At 40.6% G+C, this 6037-nt stretch overlaps 2 long non-coding RNA genes across 2 annotated transcripts in view; both read left to right on the top strand.

Moving 5' to 3' along the window:
- The first annotated feature begins 212 nt into the window (after window positions 1-212).
- Window positions 213-6037, top strand: part of LOC142149706 (uncharacterized) — a 716201-nt gene continuing 710376 nt past the window's right edge. The window contains exon 1 of the long non-coding RNA XR_012690878.1: window positions 213-387. This is a non-coding gene — a long non-coding RNA (uncharacterized LOC142149706). The remainder of the gene's footprint in view (window positions 388-6037) is intronic.
- Window positions 4925-6012, top strand: LOC142107150 (uncharacterized). Its single transcript, XR_012679886.1, has 3 exons — window positions 4925-5104; window positions 5506-5616; window positions 5898-6012. It is a non-coding gene; the product is annotated as an uncharacterized LOC142107150 (long non-coding RNA).

The following is a 6037-nucleotide window of genomic DNA, read 5'->3' as shown; positions in this document are numbered from 1 at the left end:
AGATCACCCCTGTGGTGTCACAAGTGATTCTGCTGTCGAATTTGAATTTCTCTCCAGAGACATTAGACTGGAAAACTACAATGGGTTTAGTGCTGGATACACGTCTGGTTTTACATGCAGAACACTGATGACAATGATAGAAGCCCTTCTCTGTCTCTTTTAACCAAGTTCCTACCGAGATTTCAAAGTACGTTTGGACATTCATACGGTAGCGGCTAAATCCCCTTCGGTCTAGGTACCCTGGCACGTCAATATGACGTCGCAGGGTCATGTGATCGCAGCGGTCACATGGTGCAAAGTGTTAGGCGGGCTGCTGAAAGTGAATGGTAGTCGGTGCAGGAGCGCCATCATTTCTTTCCGATCTTGGCTGCATTCCTGTAAAAAAAGGTAAGTAGAAGGGGTGCTAGTGTGTGAGGGGCATGTGTGGTGGATGCAGGACTGGCACAGGGGGCATGTGAGGTGGACGCAGGACTGGCACAGGGGGCATGTGTGGTGGGTGCAGGGCTGGCACAGGGGGCATGTGAGGTGGATGCAGGGCTGGCACAGGGGGCATGTGAGGTGGATGCAGGGCTGGCACAGGGGGCATGTGAGGTGGATGCAGGACTGGCACACGGGGCATGTGAGGTGGACGCAGGACTGGCACAGGGGGCATGTGTGGTGGGTGCAGGGCTGGCACAGGGGGCATGTGAGGTGGATGCAGGGCTGGCACAGGGGGCATGTGAGGTGGATGCAGGACTGGCACACGGGGCATGTGAGGTGGATGCAGGACTGGCACATGGGGCATGTGAGGTGGATGCAGGGCTGGCACAGGGGGCATGTGAGGTGGACGCAGGACTGGCACAGGGGGCATGTGCGGTGGATGCAGGACTGGCACAGGGGGCATGTGTGGTGGATGCAGGACTGGCACAGGGGGCATGTGTAGTGGATGCAGGACTGGCACAGGGGGCATGTGTGGTGGGTGCAGGGCTGGCACAGGGGGCATGTGAGGTGGATGCAGGGCTGGCACAGGGGGCATGTGAGGTGGATGCAGGACTGGCACACGGGGCATGTGAGGTGGATGCAGGACTGGCACATGGGGCATGTGAGGTGGATGCAGGGCTGGCACAGGGGGCATGTGAGGTGGACGCAGGACTGGCACAGGGGGCATGTGCGGTGGATGCAGGACTGGCACAGGGGGCATGTGTGGTGGATGCAGGACTGGCACAGGGGGCATGTGTAGTGGATGCAGGACTGGCACAGGGGGCATGTGTGGTGGGTGCAGGGCTGGCACAGGGGGCATGTGAGGTGGATGCAGGGCTGGCACAGGGGGCATGTGAGGTGGATGCAGGACTGGCACACGGGGCATGTGTGGTGGATGCAGGACTGGCACAGGGGGCATGTGTAGTGGATGCAGGACTGGCACAGGGGGCATGTGTGGTGGGTGCAGGGCTGGCACAGGGGGCATGTGAGGTGGATGCAGGACTGGCACACGGGGCATGTGAGGTGGACGCAGGACTGGCACAGGGGGCATGTGTGGTGGATGCAGGACTGGCACATGGGGCATGTGTGGTGGATGCAGGGCTGGCACACGGGGCATGTGTGGTGGATGCAGGTCTGGCACACGGGGCATGTTTTTCTTTTCACTACAAAAGTATTTAGTGATTTAAATCCATTTACACTTGTTATATTTATAACCACTATCTCTCTACATACCAACAGTCTGCTCATGCTGAACCTTTTTTTTTTTTATCTCTTTCTGCCAGGTTACCTCTGCCCTCAGGACTAGGACCCTTCTTCAAAGCTGCCCCTGGAACTCTTCAACAGAATGTCTGTCAAGAATCTCTAACTGCCGGATCCAGCTCAATGATCAGCTGTTTATTGACTAGTTAAATTACTGCTTTTGACTCGTTTCTCCCAGAACCACTTTACATAGTTTAAAAGGACACGTGTTTGAGGATTGTTATGGTTTTGTTTCTTTAAAGCATCCATTCCTCAAGCGATATTAATAAAGGAAAACACAAGAAACATGAAGACATTTTATTTCTACTCCCGAACTTCATTTTATTATCTCCCATGATAATGCCTGATGTAAAGAGTGATAGTTATGTTCTCGCTTGTTATGCCAAAAAACAGAACGTGGAATATATTAGCTAACACTTTAAATGAACATTATCAGACTTTTGAGTGTACTGTCTCATACTACATAGAGCTGAATGTTGTAATCTATATTTCACTATTTGCTAATAATAATTTAATATGTGATGTTAATAAAACATACTTAAAGCAGCATTTTAGTGTATTTGAGGTATAAGTGTTATAAACTAGGTATTTATTTCCACATTACAAATCGTACATATTTATTTTCTGTTTAAATGATTTGCTTTCACAAAATCAACGGCATTTTTATTATTGAAAGTCGGTGATTGCTGTGCCGACCAATGTCCCCTCCTCCCCCAGAAGTGGATGACACTGGAGGGGCTAACTGATCCCTCCGGCTGCATAGACCGGCACATTCATTGTCTTGAGTGTCATCCAACCGTCTGTGAAAAAGGTGCACAATAATTCAGAATGTACATTAACTTACACAGGTAGGATCACTGGCCATAACTTGGCCGGACACTGGTTTATATGTAGCACATTCTCTTTTGTGTTAAATCCACCAGACTTGGAAAAGTAGTCTTAAATCAACCCTCCACCCATCCCATGTAAAGTAGATATTTCTTACATGTGTATATGTAAGCCGTGTATAAGAAACCTTCACACTTTCCGCTTGTGTCCTAAAAACATGTCAAAATATTAGATAAATGCATAAAGTATAACAGTTCTACCAAGCAGTGTACAACAAAATATGTACATCTATAAGTTCTCTTAATTATCTTTTAAAAAAGTGACAATATAATATGCCTTTATATTTTGAGAACTAGTTGGGACACTTTCGAGTGTATTCTTCAATGCCTACATTACTTTTGCCTGTCAATAATTACTTTTTCATAGCTGTTAAAATATTAAAAATTACTCAAATTTCAAAAATATTTGGGTGTAGTGCCACGTGTAGAACACCACATCTAATGACAAGAAGGACCCGAGCATAATAAACTTTAATTGTACACCTATATTGGGAATCTAGAACTTGTACAGCGTTTTTCATATGATCCAGAATAAGAAGTGTTGTGTTTTGGGGAGGAAAAAAAAAACCATTAATTGAATTCAACTACAGTTCCCAAATAGACAATGGATGGCATGACCAGCGGACTCCCCCACTCTTGTTCTGTTACTGTGGAATAATAAGGTAAGTTTCAGGTGTTTACATCAACAGTAATGCCTACCCACTGTCAGCAGTGTCTATTTCCCTGTGTTGGTGATGCATTGCACAGTGTCATGTATTAAACCTGAGTACCCCATCCCCTGTCTCAATGTTGTTATTTAAGATATGGTGGAAGTGATCATGAAAGTGCTTGTCGCATGTACTACACCACTATATTTCAATAACGGATAGCAAGCTTCAGCCCACTATCTCTGTCAATCACATTATCATCAACATTTATTTATAGATCGCAATAAAATTTTGGAGCGCTTTACAATTGTGAACAAACATTAATAAAACAATACTGGGTAATACAGACAGACACAGGTAAGAGAACCCTGCTCAAAGCTTACAATCTTGAATGTGTTAAATATTGATACCCTATATTTTATGTATGCTTTAAGGATAAACACTAATACATGTTCACAATGAAAATGTCAATATGGACCTCACACCACAAATAAATTCAGATTCAACTGCTGAATAATAAGGATGATTATGACATCCTTACAATTGAATGTTGAGCTCTTAAAAACTTTATATTTTTTGTTAATTATCTTTTGGTTTCTATGTTTTCTTTAGATGTGTTATTATAGTAATTGAGAGCTAATTTATGGCTCTTGACCTGTACCTTACCTGACCCCTCTTCACCGCACAGGAATAAATTGTTAGACGACTGAAGAATGATAAGGATTATTAGGACATCCTTAAAATTGAATGTTGACCTCTTAGAGACTTTACATTTGTTGTTATTTTTCCTTCTTTTTATATGTTTCATTTATATTTGTTTAGATAACAAATGAGTCCTAATTTACAGCTGGTGACCTGTCTCTCACCCCACCTTCTCCTATAAAACTTGTGTCCTGCAATGTCCTGTAGTGTCTTCAAATCCAAAAATAATTTTGGGGTTAGTAGAAGCTCTAAGCTGAAAGACCAGATCAGTCTTTTTTTCTGTCATAAGGTAAGTTCTTTCATTTGTTAGATGATAATTCCATGCAAAGTTATATCACATATTGCTTTATATTTTCCAAATCCAACTTTTTTTTTTTTTTTTTTAAATCATCTGTGATTAGCAGCTGATTCTTATTTTATATAGGTTTAGTCTAGTGTAGAAATGCATTCGGCTACTAGTGCAGAAATACCAGAACTGGTAACACCTGCCATCCAACACATGCAAGACATTGAATCATCAAATCAATGTGAAAAAAAGGTAAAATAATTTGCACAAGTGATATAAAATCTAGCATTGGATTTCATATTTTTGGGACATGATGAGCATAATTTGTTTTGTTTTGTAGGATAAGCATTGTAAAGGTGGAGATAGGGAAAGCTGTCAAAGTGAAATCTTTCATTCATTGGACATGTTGCAGAGAGCAATATGTGAATTTGAGGAAAATACACAATCTAACTTCATTATACATCAGAAGAGTAAAGAATTTGGCAAAGAGGGTACATTTTATTTTAATATACCTAAAATTTACAATCTGTAATTTTTATTTGAAATTGTATATAGTAATAATTATGGTTTCCTTTTTTATCTTCAGTATATACATTTATATAGAAAAACGCCTAATACATTGTTGTTCATGTTTAAAATGTACAATACAATACTGTAATTTTTATCACTTCCATTAAGATTTCAAACCAAATGCAAGATCTAGAATTCAATGGAAAAGTAATGATATCCAGTATGGCAAACTAATTAAGTTTTCTGGAATTCCATACGTGGTGGTTGGGAGAAAAACTCTACAGTGTCATTTGGGTAGAGACTTCAGCATTGTGAAGAAAAAAAATTATGGAGATCAAAGACAAATCACCCAGGTATCTCTTATTTTTTGAATTATAAAATGTTTTCCACGCATTGCCTGTCTTTTAATAGTGCTGGCTAATATCATTTATTTGAAGCGCTGCAATCAATGCCTTTGTGCCCTCAAACGAGCAGTATTTTAACAGCATTCAATTAGCTGAGAATGAACTAGGGAACAACTACACTTAACACTACGATAGGCAGTACAATAAATGTGAAGAATGAATGTGTAGAACATTGCTGAAAGATTGTACTGTGGAGCCATCAAACAACTCTCTGTCTTACATTTTTAATGGGGAGAGGTATCCTCATTAGCATGGTCACAGCTAATGAAGTCAAAGAGGCGTTATAACAATAAAATACAACATACATATATTGTTTAATATAGTGCTCTTTTCAATTATTCTTTTAATAGGGAGAAGATCATACCTTCACCAAAAGGAGGCGTATTATACAGCATACCAAAAAAATGGGCTGTCCAGCTGAAATCAATGTATTGCACATTATCAGATACCCAGATTTTATGGTAAAATCGGTGTTAAGCACATTACATTGAATTACATTGTTACAACTTAATTGTCAGACCAATAAAATGTAAAACATTGGTAAAGAAATTTTGCAAACATATTTTTAGAAGGGCAAAGGTAAACTAATTTGTGGATTTTTATGTATATATATATATATATATATATATACACACACACAAACACACACTCTACATATATAGTATGTAAACATAAAAACAGTGATTGAGATAGGCCAGTGCGGGTATGCACATACAGCAAATAATTATCTTTTTTTTAATAGATCCAAAGTGATACACAAAAAAGAAGACGTAATGCATCAAAGAAAGTAAAAGAAGCCTTTCAAAGTGACACAATACAAGGCAATCATGCCTACGTAATTAGATTTCCACATTTATCTGAACATAAATTCCATGCAACTAG

This window comes from Mixophyes fleayi, chromosome 1 (assembly GCF_038048845.1).
Source record: "Mixophyes fleayi isolate aMixFle1 chromosome 1, aMixFle1.hap1, whole genome shotgun sequence".
Classification (NCBI taxonomy): Eukaryota; Metazoa; Chordata; class Amphibia; order Anura; family Limnodynastidae; genus Mixophyes; species Mixophyes fleayi.
This window is presented reverse-complemented; position numbering and strand designations above follow the sequence as displayed.